Here is a 16,998-nt window from a genome sequence, read left to right as displayed (position 1 = left end):
AGTAAAACAAGACGAAAATAACGAATTCGGAAAATACGTCCCACATGGGGAACGCTGCGGTTTACCATTGCGAAGATAGGTCACGCTGTGTAATGTAATATGATCGCGATTCAGAGGACATCGCTGCGAAAGAATTTGTCACGTGACTGAAAGCCCTACTGATAGTAGTTTGTGTTATAGTAGGGCATCCCAGCTCATATACCAAGCAAGAAGAAGCCTGAAGAAGAACCTACTGTAGGCCCAGAAAAAATTACAAACACTGTTAAAAAACAATAAATTGAAAAACAAAGTGCCAAAAGATAACCCATTTTCAATTTATATATAAATATGGTGGGGAATGTTATTTATAAAATCAGGCATCTTTTGTTTGAGAGACTCAACCATGTATTTTTATATGGTCATGTTTTTTAAAAAGATAATTATTAGCCCATCATTTACTTGAGTATTGTTAATTGGTTGGTACTTATAAGTATATCAATATCTGGCAGTAAATGTCACACTTGTATACAGAAATATTCTATTACTTTATTAGATACAACTTACATTTCACACAAGCAATACATTTTTTCTTTTTATGTATACATATACAGAATGTGAAAAAATACAACCTTTCAAACAATTACTGATACAAATAGTAAATACTATACTGTATATAAAAACTTCTAATAGCACCTTGTTCATCAGACATAACAAACTAGCTAGGCCTAATACTGTAAATATAAAATATGCCACCATATGTACTTTTTGAGATATCATTTTTACTTGAGTCTTACTGTTGTACTGATTTTATGATTGTTTTATGTTTCTATTGTATGCATCTGTGCGACTCTGGTTAATAAAGTAAATCAATCAATCAATTGCAACTTAATTTATATCTTTATAAAAATTTACTGATCTGAAACACTTCTACAACTTAAATGAATATAAATTTATATGTTATATTAGCGAATAAAATGAAAAACTATCAGCAATGATATTGAAATCGAGAAAACCACTTTACAGCTTCCACCGTACAACCTCATATTGAAGAACGAGATAGAAAATCTTGATACCAACAAAAAACCTGAAATGAAAATGAATAGCTGAAATGTAAAGAACTATTTAAATAATTGTCACTATGACGAAAACATTTTCTTAAATACTGTATAATTATATAATTATTCCACAACCTGAAAACATATTCAGATAAAATATGACTGTACTGTAGGCCTACCATAAAAAAGCACTAAACACAAAACTTCCTTGTGTCTGTATATTTATTGTATAATTATTAATACAGTAAATAAATTGTACCCATCAGTTGCCAATAATGAGGATATTTAACTATTATATGTCAGGCTGCGATTGGCTTAATTATCTTTTTAAAACCTTCCCAACGCATCTTCAATATAGAGTAGGATTAACGAAACTTTAATAATACTAAATTGTAACTAAAGTATTTTAATTATCAACATGTTACTAAGGCTAAGCCTAGGCCGATATTACGACAACGATCCACCAGGTCGTGCACACACCCACACCTGCAACAACCACAATCAACACACCATGCACCACACACGACGGAACTAGTGCCGCGAGACGTAACAATTATGTGAAATGAGGACCTTTTTTAAAATGTTCGCTGTAGGAAGCTTAAATAGGGTTTCAAGCCAATTTTAACGTAAAACAGACTATTGATACTTACTCTATCCACAGTGGGACAGCCAGTCGACAAATCGTGTCAAATTTCGACTCGGAGAGGGCGCCCTACTTTTCTAATTTAGTTCAAAATTGCTAAATTTTAGGGTGTTGGAAAAACATAATATTTGTAAATTTAGCTGATTATCGGAAAAATATTGTTATTGAAATAAATTCATAAATGGTTTTAATATATTGTCATGTAAAATTAAATGTATTTGAACAAAACGATAATCTGTAATTTAACAGCAAAATCAACCAATGTCTTTTTTTCGAAATTGTACCCTAGAAAATCATTAAAATAAAATATTTAGAAAAATTGAACAGTCCTGAATTTAAAATCCCTGTTAGAAAAATTAATAATCTACAGAATACGATATTAAGATACAAAATTCGGTGGTTGGGATGCAGCTCCGACTATTCAAACTAAAGGTACCACTATTTGTTCCATCGAAAACTAGCGAAACCGCCATTTTGTAAACACATCGTCATCGTGTTTATGAATTTATTTATATCGAACGATATACGCGATGTTTATAATTGTCCGCGTATAAGAATTCATATAAATAAATACATTCCAATACAACGTATATTATTACTTGTTTATTTATCACAGTATACATTTTAGTTGAGGAATATTTATCATAACTATTATAATAGCTTTTATACGAGTCCGAGGCCTAGCCCTATTAGCGACCGATTGTTCCAGGGGCGGAAAGTCACTTAGTGACGTTGTGATCGGGCGCGTCGGGCCTAGCTAATATTAATAATATGACCTGAAATAAGCGGCTAACAAGAACTGTTATATACTTGCTTACAATTGTTTTATTATTGATGAACAAACAAGCAATTAGATTGAATAACAAATTATTTATTCATTTTTTTTGGGTAAAAACATGTACAAACTAGTACTGTCGTATAATATAAATTATAATATTAGTAATATCAAACTAATACAGTATTAATAATAAATAAAATATAAAATAGGCCTAACATACAATAAATATTCAATTTTTAAGGTCTACCACATGACAATAACATAATTTACAGAGTATAGTGTAGTAGGTTTGCATTCAACATAAATATTTGTAATTCAACATTTTGTTTTAAATAATTAAATTATAGTTTGGGTATGACAATGTCGGTAGGTACCGGTGTCATCTTTTTATCCACTTCACTCTCAGTTTGAAGTCACAAAGACAAAGAACTCTGCATCATCAACGATTCCTGAAAGTGTCAGAAAAAATAATAAATATTATTTAAAAAAAATGTTAATGTCTGGTTGTATATATAATTATAATATTATATGATGACATAAAAGTAAGGCATACCAATGGAAGCTGTATTTTATTAATTAAATTAAAGTATTTATTTACTATTATTATTTTAATCTAGGCCCTACTAGTACTAGCAGCCTGCTAGGCATCTATTCAGCCTAATAAATCAAATAATAAATGAAAAATAAAATAATAATATTAATACTGATTGAAAAAAAGTATTTTTTTTGCGGGGATCAGATCACCAGGCTAGGCCGGCCAGGACCAATGATACTCGTAATCAGTACAACTTAACGACTATCGGATCAGCATCAACACAGTACAACACACGTCTCGCTATCGCCTATACTGACACACGTGTCTCGCGTTGCCGAAACCACGCTCACAGCTAGAAAATGTACCTACCTTTCGAGGCCTGAGAATACACCAACAAATTTTGAACAGGATAGAAATATATCATACTCGATTAAACTAATATTATTCTTGATAAAACAATTGATTATAATCTTTTTAATTTGTTGGGATGCACCTCCGACTATTCAGAAAATGGACAACAAAACAGTAGTCAAATCGTACCACATTTATAAATTTCACGAGTCCCGACTTCAGTCGCCGAATGTATTGTATTAGCTTCGGTTTCTTTGAAGGAAACCGATTGGTTATTCAATAATACTTATTAGGAAATGCTTTTACCATAATAGGTAATGTTGGGCGGTTCTTAAATATTCATGAGAGCTTAAAATAAAACAGCACTTATTTGCTAGGCGACGAAAAATCGTGGTTTCAGTTTTCAACGATAGGTGGCGCTTCAAAATCGTCAATGCGGAAGTAAGTCGATTTTACACGATTTAACGGTCAAAACGCGAAGTGGCTTTCCCACTGTCCATATATGCCGATTTTTTGGTAATTCACTGTATGGGATGCAAATCCCACTAATGGAAAATTTGTAAACAAACACAAGTTAGAAAACTTCAGCTTTGACGGCTGCACACGAACTTTGGAAAGAAACTGTCACTGACAACAAATCCAACAAATTATTCCGAAAATTAGGTGACCTGCGACATCTTAAACATATAAGGAACTGATCTTACCATATATGGTTAATTTTTCGCCTATTAATGTTTATTAAACAGCTATAAAATGACGTATACTTTATGCTAATGTTTTCGCGCGAAACGTTGATGCCTCTGTGCCAAGAGAGGGCTTCTAAAATTAATGACGTCATGCGAAGTCGAAAATTTCGCGATAACGGTCATATTTCCCAACGCGGCTCTCCGACTGATAAGCTCTACTTCTAACTAAAAATTTGAGGAGTAGTGTAAATTGCAAAGTTTTCAACCATTGTTGATCGTATAATTCTGTTACGTTTGTCCCGGTCGTAGGCCTAGCCGCTAGGCTAGTAGGCTACATCCTACACTATCGGCGAATAGTGGCCACTGGCCTAGACGGCATGTCAGTAAGGATTACAAAGTCCCCCAAGCCAGGGGATATGCATATCCTTAAAATTCATCCCAGATTTGCCTATTTATTTGGTTAAATAAATAGGGGCTAATTTATATTCATTATAAATTTGATAGCCTAGGCCTAGTTATCTTTATCATATGGATTCCTTTTAGCGAAAAAGGACAATTCAGAAAACAGCTATTTTGGCACTCGTCACAGATCAGTGCACACAGCCACAAATATTCTGCTGAGCAGTGTACTGTTTAGACTATTCCATTCTCAAAATAGGTAAATTGTTTATAAGGTCAATTGAATTGCAAATAAACAGTAGGCCAGTTTCAATTCAAACTTTATAGAAACCAACACAGTGTTATGAGTCAATATCAATGAGTATTACTGTATAAATATAGCTTTATTTTCAAATAATGCGGATACAATCTAGTACAGTACTACAGTATATAAATTTCAGTTGGTTTTTTTATCCACATAATATAAGTATATATAATTATTTTAATATAAAATCTAAATTATACTCAAAAGTAAGTATTTAATATGCAGTTTACTACAGTTAAATATATAAATATATTTTTTTTTATCATTTACTAAGTAGGCCTATATTAAAATTGTTTATATAAAATCTGGACTCTGGATTAACTCCTTACCTGAGTATTCAACATGCAGTTTAATATAGTTAAATATATATAATACAAATATACAAATATAAATATATGTTTTTTTTTTATCATTCACTAAGTATATTAAAATTGTTTATATAAAATCTAAACTACTCTGGATTACTTCTTTATACCCTAATCTTAAATTTTCAGTTTACTACAGTTAATATATAAATATGAATATTTGGCTTATAATTTTCTAAACTGATAATAATTAATAAAAGCATAAAAGTTTTCCTTTCATGCAATTATACTAGTCTAGTAACTGTCATGTAACATACAAACATTATAATAAAAATAAAACAGTTTGCATAATACTATACTGTACTATTATTTGCAAAACAAATAAATAAAGCACACATTAAAGTTGCATTCTTCTCGGCAATTTTTGTCGTTTTGCAAAAATAATGCATATATATAACTTTATAAACATTAAACCAGGTCATTTCTTGTCTTAAATGTACGTTCTATAGTTAGCTTACCGTATATTTCGGTGTATAAGTCGCACTTTTGACACGCAAATTTGACCTCTAAATTAAGGGTGCGTCTTATACACCGAACATTATGCCTCACACCACACAGATTGTAGCCTACATATCGTCACCTCGTTGGCTAGGCCTAGCCTAGTAGTAGGCCTAGCCTAGGCTAGCTACAGTGTACTAACGTAACGGCAACCTGCTTCTGCCTAGTTTTCAAGGCATTTTAGCGTGATGTTATACTAAATATGATGAAAAGATTAGTTCATTATGGAGCTGTTTTAGGCGCTCCGATAAAATTTCATTTGTAAACGTTTACGATTGGAATAGGTCTAGGCCCTAGGCCTAGTATTATTATTTATACAGTACAGTAGTTATACGCACGATCGCCGACCGCCGTACCCCCAGCGCAAGCCCTTCTTGGCGGATATCGAATACGATTGTCCGTGAAAACGTGCGCCCTCTCGAAATGATCGAGCGAGGCTAGCCCACACACGTGCGTGTTCGACACACGGTCATGCACTCGATGTTGCGGCGAAACTCATGAATAACAAGTTAGAAAGAACTTGTTGAGGCTGGGTGCGGCCGAGCCTAGGTAAGAAAAACCCTAAATAAAGGACTCCGTTGTAGAAATAACAATATATTATTACAATAATATTGATTACAATTTAAAAAAAAAATTGTTTACATGAAATATAAAGTGCGTCTTATACATCGACGATATAAAAAATACCGATATTTTACTCTCAGTTAGGGGGTGCGTCTTATACACAGGTGCGACTTATACACCGAAATATACGGTAGCTTAATTTTGTAGGCCTAGCTAGTAAAGATTGGTAACATACGAACATCGATTCGGCCCACGTGCACCCATAATCAACATGAAAATATCAATCCGCGCGCGATGCATTCTGGGATTTATAGCGGGCCGCTTAAATTATTAGAATCGACTTATTTTTCACATTTTTAACAGTTTAAAGACGAAAAAGGTTATCGAAATAGGATCATATAGTATTAATTTTACATAAAATGTAGTCTGTGACTTTAAATTAGGTCGAAAAAACGTAGAGAATGCAACTTTAAAATATCAATAACAACACACTATTTCTAAATCCTAATTGATTTTGCCTTATGTCCTACCTGACCACACCTTTTACAATTTACATAGAATTTGATTTCATCCTTGCAAAATTTGTTTAAAAATGAAATTCTATTTTGCTTTTGCATAACTTGCACAAAAGCTTCTGTATTCCTGTGGTTAGATGATCGAAAGAAAAGGGATGTGATTTTGTCATTTAGTTTTTCCATGGCTTGTTGACTGAAATTGTTGATTTGGCCGTGTAATGTAAGTGATTGCGAAAGATGATTCATAAATACATGCATATAGGGTGTTACATCTTTTGCTTGAAATGTCTTGGAGTACTTACAAACCCAGTCTCTTGCACGAGTGTCTACACCATCTGTTTTCATTAAACTTATAATGTTTGTGAACTCTTCCTAAAGCCGTTTAATGCAATCACATTTTGGGTGCCACGAAATAAGCGTGTCAAAATTGATGTTTTTTAAAATTTGTATGTGTTCTGGGCCTGTAAAATCTCGAAACTGAATTTGATTAGACTCTTTGGTAGTATAGAAAGACCAAGAAATTGAAAGACTATTAATAAAATGTTCAAATGCAGAAATGTTTTTACACTTTGATATGTCAACAACTTTTACATTTTTTCCAACATTATCTTTATGCCGTAATATTTGAATCAGTTGCAGGACTAATTGATCAGATATCTGGAATCTGGATCTGGAATAACATTAGAAACAGAATTAAAAGGTAGAATAGGTGGAGCAACACAACTCATATTTTTAGTTTTTGATTGTGAACTGAGTTTTGTTATTTCATCTACTGTACGAGCACCCTGTGTGGTGTCTGTCAAATTTTTGTTTGGACATTTGCACCATAAACAAACTGTACTTACTACTGCATGCACCCATTCCCATCATTTCATTTAGGAATTTCATATCGGCTCCCAAATAATATTTCAAAGGTATGTTATTGTTATTGATAGTAATTGCATTAATCAAGTTTGCTACAATAGGATTAAAAATACGAGTACCATCCCCACTAATCTTAATACCAATATGGTTAGGTATAGGGTCGTCACATTTGTCTTTTGAAATTTGATCTATTAGAAATGTAATTTTATTATTCAACGGTTCCCATGCACCCATCATATCATCAAAGGTATAAATAGAAAACATTGAATTAATTTCTTCAGAACATTTTCTTACATTTTTTAAGCGTGGGAGTTGATTACAGTTTTTAGAAATAAGTAAGTAAATGGTAAGTATTGCAACAATCTGAGTCTCGTTTTTGTTTCCGTTTGGTGTTTTGTAGGACCGCGCTCGCGAAAGACAACAGTCGTTCACGTGTGGGAAGGGCCGTATTTCATCGCCTTTGTTGAGGATAACAATTATCCTAGGCGATCGGGCGCTGCACGACCCTCCCCATCATGTTATTGAAGGCGCCATGAGAATTAATTTTATTAGCGATGTAAGTAGGCTTTACAAAAAAACAAAACTTGTAGACCTGGAGACAACATTATATTTTTTTAACATGTTTGAGTGAGATGTTCGGCGATATATACACACGTGTGTACTCACGACGTCGATGTAAACAAACAGCCAACTTACTACTTCCGTCTGAGTGTATTGCATTTTGGGTAATGATGACGTTTTGCTCGACGACCACCCATACAGTACAGGACAGAATTATTGCAAAAATCCCAACGCATTCAACACGTTGTCGTTGCGTTGTGTTTGCGTTGCGTTGAACGGCTTTCAACGTTTAGTTGTTTATTCAACGAAAGTCATTATCAGCATGTCAAGTAAACAATTAGTTATTTCAACGCTAGCTGCTGCAGCACTAGACTGGCCGATTGCACCGTTGCACGCCTGAACGATCAGTAACAACAACAGGCAAAATACCTATCGGCAGTCACTACCAGATATTTTAATATAAATAAAATATATATGAAGCTTAGATATATTTTTAAGTATTGAACGGACAGTTACCAAATAAAACACACAGTGATATTTCCCAGTGTTTAGTGAAGGAAAACATCGAATAATAAGGTCGATGCCAAGTCTAACAGTTAACACTGTACTGTAGGCCTTCCGGGGGAAAACACGATCTCACGTCGTAAAATCAAACAACGTGGAAATTACTGACATCAACACACGAGGCCGCCACCCTGGTTTCCTCAAGAAAAACACCACGTGTGTTATGACGTATTTAACGATCGTTAATGACGACGAAGTAATTAATTTTATTTAGGCCTACATTTTTTAGCTGTTCGAGATTCAAGAGTTAAGTTAAAATATTGTTTCTCTATTTTGGTTTTTATTTTATAATTGTCCCATTGTTTGTTGTAATGTAATTTGAAAGAACTAAAAAATTTGACGTGTCCGACACCCATGAACCAATTTAAATCTTTATAAATCGAACAACATTACATTTTTAAGTACAAAAAGCGTTTTGAATACGTTAACAATAGAGCGTGTTGAATGTATTGAACCCGTTGACCGTTCGTTGACGACGTTAAACAATTGAATCCCATAGCGTTGAACACGTTGCGCGTTTTGAAAAGCATCACGCTGTAAACTGATTAAAATGTTGGCTGTTCGCTCGCATATTCTCGCAACTCCCATCCCATTCATACAGTTTCAGGAGGAGGCCAATATAATTATATTAAGAAACAAAACAATAGTATGTTAAAGAGAAAACGCCTAAACCTCGCCTGTAATAATATATTGTCTTGCATCAGAATAAAGTGGTTCTTTATTCTGAATTGTTTGGTTATTCAAATATTTGTGGGTTACACCTTGGCGTGAATAATATGGTATGGCACAGGTTTTGATTTTAAAGAAAACGCCTAACATTGCCTATTGTCATCAAATTGGTCATTCCTATTTCTTGGTTATTATATTTAACGCTTTTCTCTGCATGGGTTACGTTAGGCATCACAATAATTAATTTATAATATAATACATGATAATGATATATTTATGGATAATAATAAAACTAAACGATTTTTTCCCTTTTAATTACGCGTTATTTCATAATGAATGAACTCTTCACCTTTCGATCAGTTCGTCCCTCACGTCACGAAAAGCATGCGTGAAAAAGACGACGACCATGCTGGATCGTTATGTTGGTGGTGTATTGTTGCCTTCCATGGCGGCGGGTGTAGGCTACGTTGTTTTTATAAATAATCGAGAAAAATGTAGTACAGTACTGCGAAGTTTTTAGTTTGGAAATAATTAATTACGATGTGACCTAGCCTCCAAGATTCACCGCCGCCTTAACTTTGGTATTTAATACTCCAGTTAATATAGGCACACAGTAATTGAGGACATGACCACTACTTTTAACTGCGATGGCAGACGCGGCTCATATACACACGGGGCCTACTCGTTAGTAGTAGGCCTAGCCTAGTGTAATATATTAAGCTAGGTTTCCGCGGAAAAATACACATTATGTTTGTTTTCTTAAATATTTGTAATACTGTATTTTATACTATTACTACTACTACTAATACACACTGGCAATCTGTAAATACCATACGAATCCGATTGTTCGTTATTTCAACGCAAACTCAACGCAACACATTGTGTTGGTTGAATAAACAGTTCAACGAACTCAACACTTTCAACGCCAACGGACAACGCAGTTTCAACGCGTTGTCAACACTTTAACAATGCGTTGAATGCGTTCAAAATCTGCAATAATTCTGTCCGGTACTGTAGATTTAACCGGTTATTTCAGAGCACAAATTGAGCAGAAACGCGGTCTTGTTATTGTTATCTATTTTTAATCTATTTAAAAATAACCGGTTAAATTGCGTTATGCAGCAGAAACAGACCCTTTGTATCACCGTTTGTAACTGGAGCTGTGACGACCTTGCAAGAATACTAGGCCAGAATTTTTTATTGAAAAGTGCCTTGGTATTAACATGGAAACAAATTTTTCTATCTTTCTTTCCAAAATAAATGGTCACTATAGTTTCAAACTAGGCTTAGTCCACCACCGTAGTAATTACGAATCGAAACCTAAATTAAAATTGTTGGTATTCTTTGACCGTTGTTTGATTAATTACTTCATGCCATGTTTTTTTTTTCTAATGATTTGGCGATACGCTCCTATATTATTAGGCCTACTAGCAGAGGGTTCGATGAGTTTTGAAAAGTTATGAAAATGTGGTCTAACATATAGCAATTCAGTTTTTTAAGGCCCTTCTTCCATGTCCGAGCCCTTGGAAATATTAAAAAGTTATATTAATATTATATTCTGTGTTTTTATGTTTTAAGAAATTGTATATCATTTCAGATGTTTCGCGCTGCGTTTTTATTTGTTTCGCGCTTCGTCTTGTTGGCAAAAGTAACCCTTGACTTCCGCTCGAGCTTTCTCCGTACATACCGATAATTAATATGATTAAATTATTCATTATATTTTTTGTACATTATTAAAAAATAGCATACAGAACCCCATACGGAACATACCCTGCTCTGAGAAAACACTTGTGGACGATTCCCCGAATACGGCATGATGGAATAGCTTTGGAGACTTTGACTTTGGAGTAAATCGAAACGTCGAGCAACTCAACAGTTCTTTTCAGAACTAATATACGTGGTGTACCGCAAACTTATATCAACAAATATGTAACTTGTTTAGCACGTTTAAAATGGATAGCAAAGCATATTAAAAATAAAAAACCTGAATTATTTCAAACAGAAAGCATATTAGTTCAAACGGATAGCACAATAGATAGCACAATGAAATGGATATAACTGTACTGTACATTCTATACGGATTATCGGGTTGCACATTATTTCAAATGGATAGCACATTGGGTAGCACAATCAGATGGATATAGTACTGTACATTATTCTATAAGGATTATCGGGTAGCACATTATTTCAAATGGATAGCACATTAGGTAGCACAATCAGATGGATATAGTACTGTACATTATTCTGTAAGGATTATCGGGTAGCACATTATTTCAAATTGATAGCATATTAGGTAGCACAATCAAATGGATATAATTGTAATGTACATTATTCTAATCTATACGGATTATCGGGTAGCACATTCTTTCAAATGGATAGCACATTGGGTAGCACAATCAAATGGATATAGTACTGTACATTATTCTATAAGGATTATCGGGTAGCACATTCTTTCAAATGGATAGCACATTAGGTAGCACAATCAAATGGATATAATTGTACTGTACATTATTCTAATCTATACGGATTATCGGGTAGCACATTCTTTCAAATGGATAGCACATTATTTCAAATGGATAGCATGGATTGGGTAGCACAATCAAATTGTGCACATTGGATAACACATTGCATCAAATGGGAGCCTACTGTACAGTTATTCTATTGAATTGAATTGAATTGAAATATATATTTATACTGGATAACCTCTTCAGTCAAAGACTGGTCTCCCAGAGGGCCCAGTTGATGATCAGTGGCTGTAATGTACTAATACACCGGGGTAACCCCCTACTCGTCTCGAAAGATGTACTAGGTTATTTAATGTGCACACGAGCTAGATGTGTATTCTATTATCGGGTGTAGCACATTAAAATTGAGAGGACATAAGATGGACACCATAATTTATTATTAAGGGGCGAAACAGCCAATCCTTACTGAAGGGACACTCCTATAAAGGGGACATTAAGGGGACGGGGAACATTTAAGCTCAGTGCCAATGTTCACTCAATATTTTTTCCATCACAAAATAACAAAAAAGACAAAATAATTATATCCATTTATCGTTATTAAATAAAAATGGATATCATAATAATTATGATACTTTGTCTGTCTTGAAAGTTTTCATTGGTGAAACGTTGCCTGCTACATTTTAAATTTCCGAGTCCAGATCAGTATCGGTATTGGTTTTTTTCTGCGAAACCTCTATGAAGAGGACAAGTTTGTTTAGGAAGTGTTCCAGGGGCAGTAGAACCCCTATTAAGGGGACACTTTCAGAAAAAAAGTTCTACTGTATTTTTAACGAAGGATATCACAAATCAAGTACGTGTTTCCAAGTACAGTACAGTATTCAGTACAGTGTCTAAAAAGAATTATTTCATTTCAATCTTTTTTAAAACAGAAATAGGTCTGTTTTGAATGGTTTTTGTTTTTTATTTGTTCTTTTCCCGTGTGTTACTTGGCAATACAGAGATATATTAGAAGGACAATTTTGGCGGGATGTTTGCATTGTCGCCCTGAAACTTGAACTGAAGAATATGGTATGTTGTTGATATGGTATCAACTGAGAATTTGTATCATTTCTGTAGGTCCAACAGTAAACATTGGCTATTTTTTCAATCACATTGTCAGAAAATGAAATTCTTAATGAAATATTACGTGTGTAAAACCAAATATAAATATATGTGATGTGAATATAACAATGGAGAAACTTTCATGGAGAAATAACTTACTTATGTATAACTAACTTATTTTTCCGTGATATAACTAATGAAACAATGTTTAGAAAATGATATATCTGATAGATATCATCTAAGTGATGTTTTACATATAACATTTAACTTTTTTTTTTCATTCTCCATACATTCAATTCTTTTAATATAGTTCTTGTATAACACCATATCAAGTAGTAGTAGAAATTATTGTAGGGTTTTCTTATTAGGCCATGTAAAAAAAAACAACAGTTGATCGTCCTGGTTTTATAAAAAAAAGGAAGGAAGAGGCTCTTTTTATTTTTTATTTTTTATTTTTCCAAGATGGCGACTCACTACCGTATTTTCTTGAATAAACACGCCGCTATGAATAAAAATCACTCCCACCCCTCACATACACCCTTCCTGACAATTCAAATAAATATGGTAAGTACTGTAAGATGTCTAAACAAACATAAGTATACAGAACAGCATATATTAAAATACACATTTTTTAAAAATTTTATCAGGGGGTCACAATAAAAGTCCTTTTTGTACACTTTGACTTTATATCAAACTTCTGGATATTATTAGCCTACTGTGGCACAAATGCTCTAGTGTTTTTCCTTTTAGGTGTTTTGCCTGATTCCTTGCATTCACTACAAAGTGGATAATTCATGTTCTCAATTGATAAATTGTGCTCAGTTCCACAATAAAAGCACAGGGGGTCTGTGAGTGTTATGTTATAAGCTGCTTCGATAGGCAGGGCACATGTCATTTTGTCATTGACAAAAACAATACTGAAAATAGAATCGTCCTCTCCCAGGATGTCTTGAAAACAAGTTCCACATGAATACGACAGTGTGTCCAGTTCTCGTTCCAAGAGCTGCCTTTGGTCACGCTTCAGAACATGTGCTGCATAACATACTCGCCACTTGAGGCATTCTTCACACACTAGAATAAAGAATGAAAAAGAGTAGGGGTAAATATATGGTAAATTCATACAGTTGTGTTGGAAGAATTCAGAACATGACAATGATAATATGACATCCAAGGAGGGAGGGAATATCAATGCATACACACATATTTTAAAACAGGACGTGGGTCATGTACCCGAACGGTTATCAGACGATCGGGACCACGGACGATCGGGCCCACTTCAAGACGATCGGGCCCAAATCGTGAGACTATCGGGCTCATCAAGGGTGAAAGACAATCGGGCCCAGACGATCGGGCCCAACAAACAAGACGATCGGGCCCCAAACATTCTCGGGAAAATAAAAAAAAAATAAATACGCGAATATAAACAACACAATAATAACAATCAAAATCAATCACATTTATTCATAAATCGAGAGTATAGTATTGGTAAGAAATTCTTAAAACCAGTTGTGGGAAAATAGGGGAAAATTATGATAAAATCAGAAAAAATATAATTTATAACTTTTAAATTAAAATCTTAAGTACGCAAGAAAAGCACGTTGACACTGAGCACTAGGAATGAAAAATGATGAAATGTGGCACATTATTTTATATAACACAAAAGACTATCGGGCCCAACGCTAAGACGATCGGGACCAACTGGTAAGACGATCGGGCCCAACGTGGTTCTGAAAACACTGGACGATCGGGCCCAACTAGTATGACGATCGCGCCCAACTAGTATGACGATTGGGACCACGTTTTCTGGGCCCGATCGTCTTGGGCCCGATCGTCCGTGGTCCCGATCGTCTGTTCCCCACCCGAACACGGTTTTAAACATCCAGCCTTTATATATGGTGGTCGGTTGAGACAGTTTCAACCCAGCCGGGTCGATTCGCCCCTCTATGGATAGGCAAACTCTACACTCTCTCGCGACAATATGCTAGCCTACAGTTTTGTTACTTCTATATAAACATTTTTACCGAACAATTACTCACCTCCGTAGTTTGGTATTGGTCTCCTATCGGTCCTCCTTGATCGAATTCGCCGCCGGGAAAATCAGAGAAAATATCTGCGAGAGTACGTCGGCCGTCCACTACCGTTCACGATTTTTGTTGCAGTCCGAATCAAAATACAAATAAAAACCATGTTGTTGTTGTTCTACTATCTAGTCTAGCAGTATCCTACTATCCTAGATCAAATTATTATGTAACAATTGATAAAAGGACTAAAAAGTAGGCCTACCAAGGAACCAATAATTATAAATATTAATAGTGTATACTGTAACTCAAATGTATAGAATATAGCGATAGAAACAAGGTAGAACCGAAAACATGTGGTGCATCGATGGAGCAATCGTAAATGTTCCCCAAATCCAGTCGTTTTTTGCTTCACGGCAACATTTTTAAGGAGTAGCGAGCATATAGCGGCTGTGAAAATTCTAATTAGATCCAGACGTTTATGTAAAATATTATACCCATGAGGAGTGTAAAATTCAAAATATTCATACATTCAACGGCAGTGATACCTCTATCAGCGCTGACCTATAATCAAAGAATATATACTGTATGACCTCAAATTTATCGCAGTCGACGATGTGTATCGATGGCTCCCGACGTCTGTGGATCACGAAAAAAGAAAGAGCTAGGCCTAGCTTTCGACAAAGGTACAACATAAATCAATGTTTCATACAAAATATCGAAATAAAATATAAAATAAAAATTGATGCGGCCTGAAAAAAGCATGTGGGCGGGGACGATCAGCTGTTGTTTTTTTTTTATATGGCCTTATTCAGTCAAGTGTTTCTATACAGAAAGGAGTATTCAGTGGCCTTAACATCAATTAATTGTATAATTTGTACCCAAGGTCGAATAGCAAGAAACTCAGGTCCAGTTACATTGGTGTTCATTGGTCAATAGGAAATGAACAGCACACTTATGGGTGGTGACAAAGTTTAGTTATTGATAAGTTGTCCTTGGGAAAAACACATTAGTTGGGCTGACCATGGGCTGACAGAGGGTCTGTTTCTGCTGCATAATGCAATTTAACCGGTTATTTTAAAATAGATTAAAAATAGATAACAATAACAAGACCGCGTTTCTGCTCAATTTGTGCTCCGAAATAACCGGTTAAATCTATGGGTGGTCGTCGAGCAAAACGTCATCATTACCCAAAATGCAATACACTCAGACGGAAGTAGTAAGTTGGCTGTTTGTTTACATCGACGTCGTGAGTACACACGTGTGTATATCGCCGAACATCTCACTCAAACATGTTAAAAAAATAAAGCCTACTTACATCGCTAATAAAATTAATTCTCATGGCGCCTTCAATAACATGATGGGGAGGGTCGTGCAGCACCCGATCGCCTAGGATAATTTTTATCCTCAACAAAGGCGATGACATACGGCCCTTCCCACGTGAACGACTGTTGTCTTTCGCGAGCGCGGTCCTACAAAAACACCAAACGGAAACAAAAACGAGACTCAGAATGTTGCAATACTTACCAAACGAGAGTAGATAATTGTTAATTAATTATGAAAACCCAACTTTCATAGCAAAAATCGTCCGAATTTATGTTAAAAACGATGAGTTTAGCCACAAAAACTTAAATCAAACGAGAGTATCCAAGTCATAGAATATCGCACGCACATAGTGCCTTTAATAAAATAATGAGTATTGAACATTATTTCGTATATTTATGTACTAACATAAATAATAACACATTTCTATGCTTAATAAAATCATATTTAATATATTATCAAAGGCTCTGATTACCTTTGTTTTCGGACGATGTAATGTTTTTCTAAAAAATTATATTATGTAAAACGATCAAAGTAAGAATGTTCATTGTCTCCTATTAAAGGCACTAAGGGCGTGCCATAAATACGCTCGTTTGGATTAAGTTTTTGTTGCTAAATTCATCGTTTATAACATAAATTCGGATGATTTTTGCTATAAAATTTGGGTTTTCATAATTAATTAACCATTATCTACTATCGTTTGGTAGGTATTTGCAACATTGTGAGTCCCTTTTGTTTCCGTTTTGGTGTTTATATAGGAC

General features: G+C 34.6%; 2 pseudogenes; both read right to left on the bottom strand.

The window, feature by feature from the left end:
• Positions 1-6,069: 6,069 nt before the first annotated feature.
• Positions 6,070-7,770, bottom strand: LOC140047577 (uncharacterized; annotated as a pseudogene).
• A 5,495-nt stretch (positions 7,771-13,265) lies between these two features.
• LOC140046721 (uncharacterized) lies at positions 13,266-16,371 on the bottom strand (annotated as a pseudogene).
• Positions 16,372-16,998: the final 627 nt, after the last annotated feature.

Source organism: Antedon mediterranea, chromosome 4 (genome assembly GCF_964355755.1).
Source record: "Antedon mediterranea chromosome 4, ecAntMedi1.1, whole genome shotgun sequence".
Classification (NCBI taxonomy): domain Eukaryota; kingdom Metazoa; phylum Echinodermata; class Crinoidea; order Comatulida; family Antedonidae; genus Antedon; species Antedon mediterranea.
This window is presented reverse-complemented; position numbering and strand designations above follow the sequence as displayed.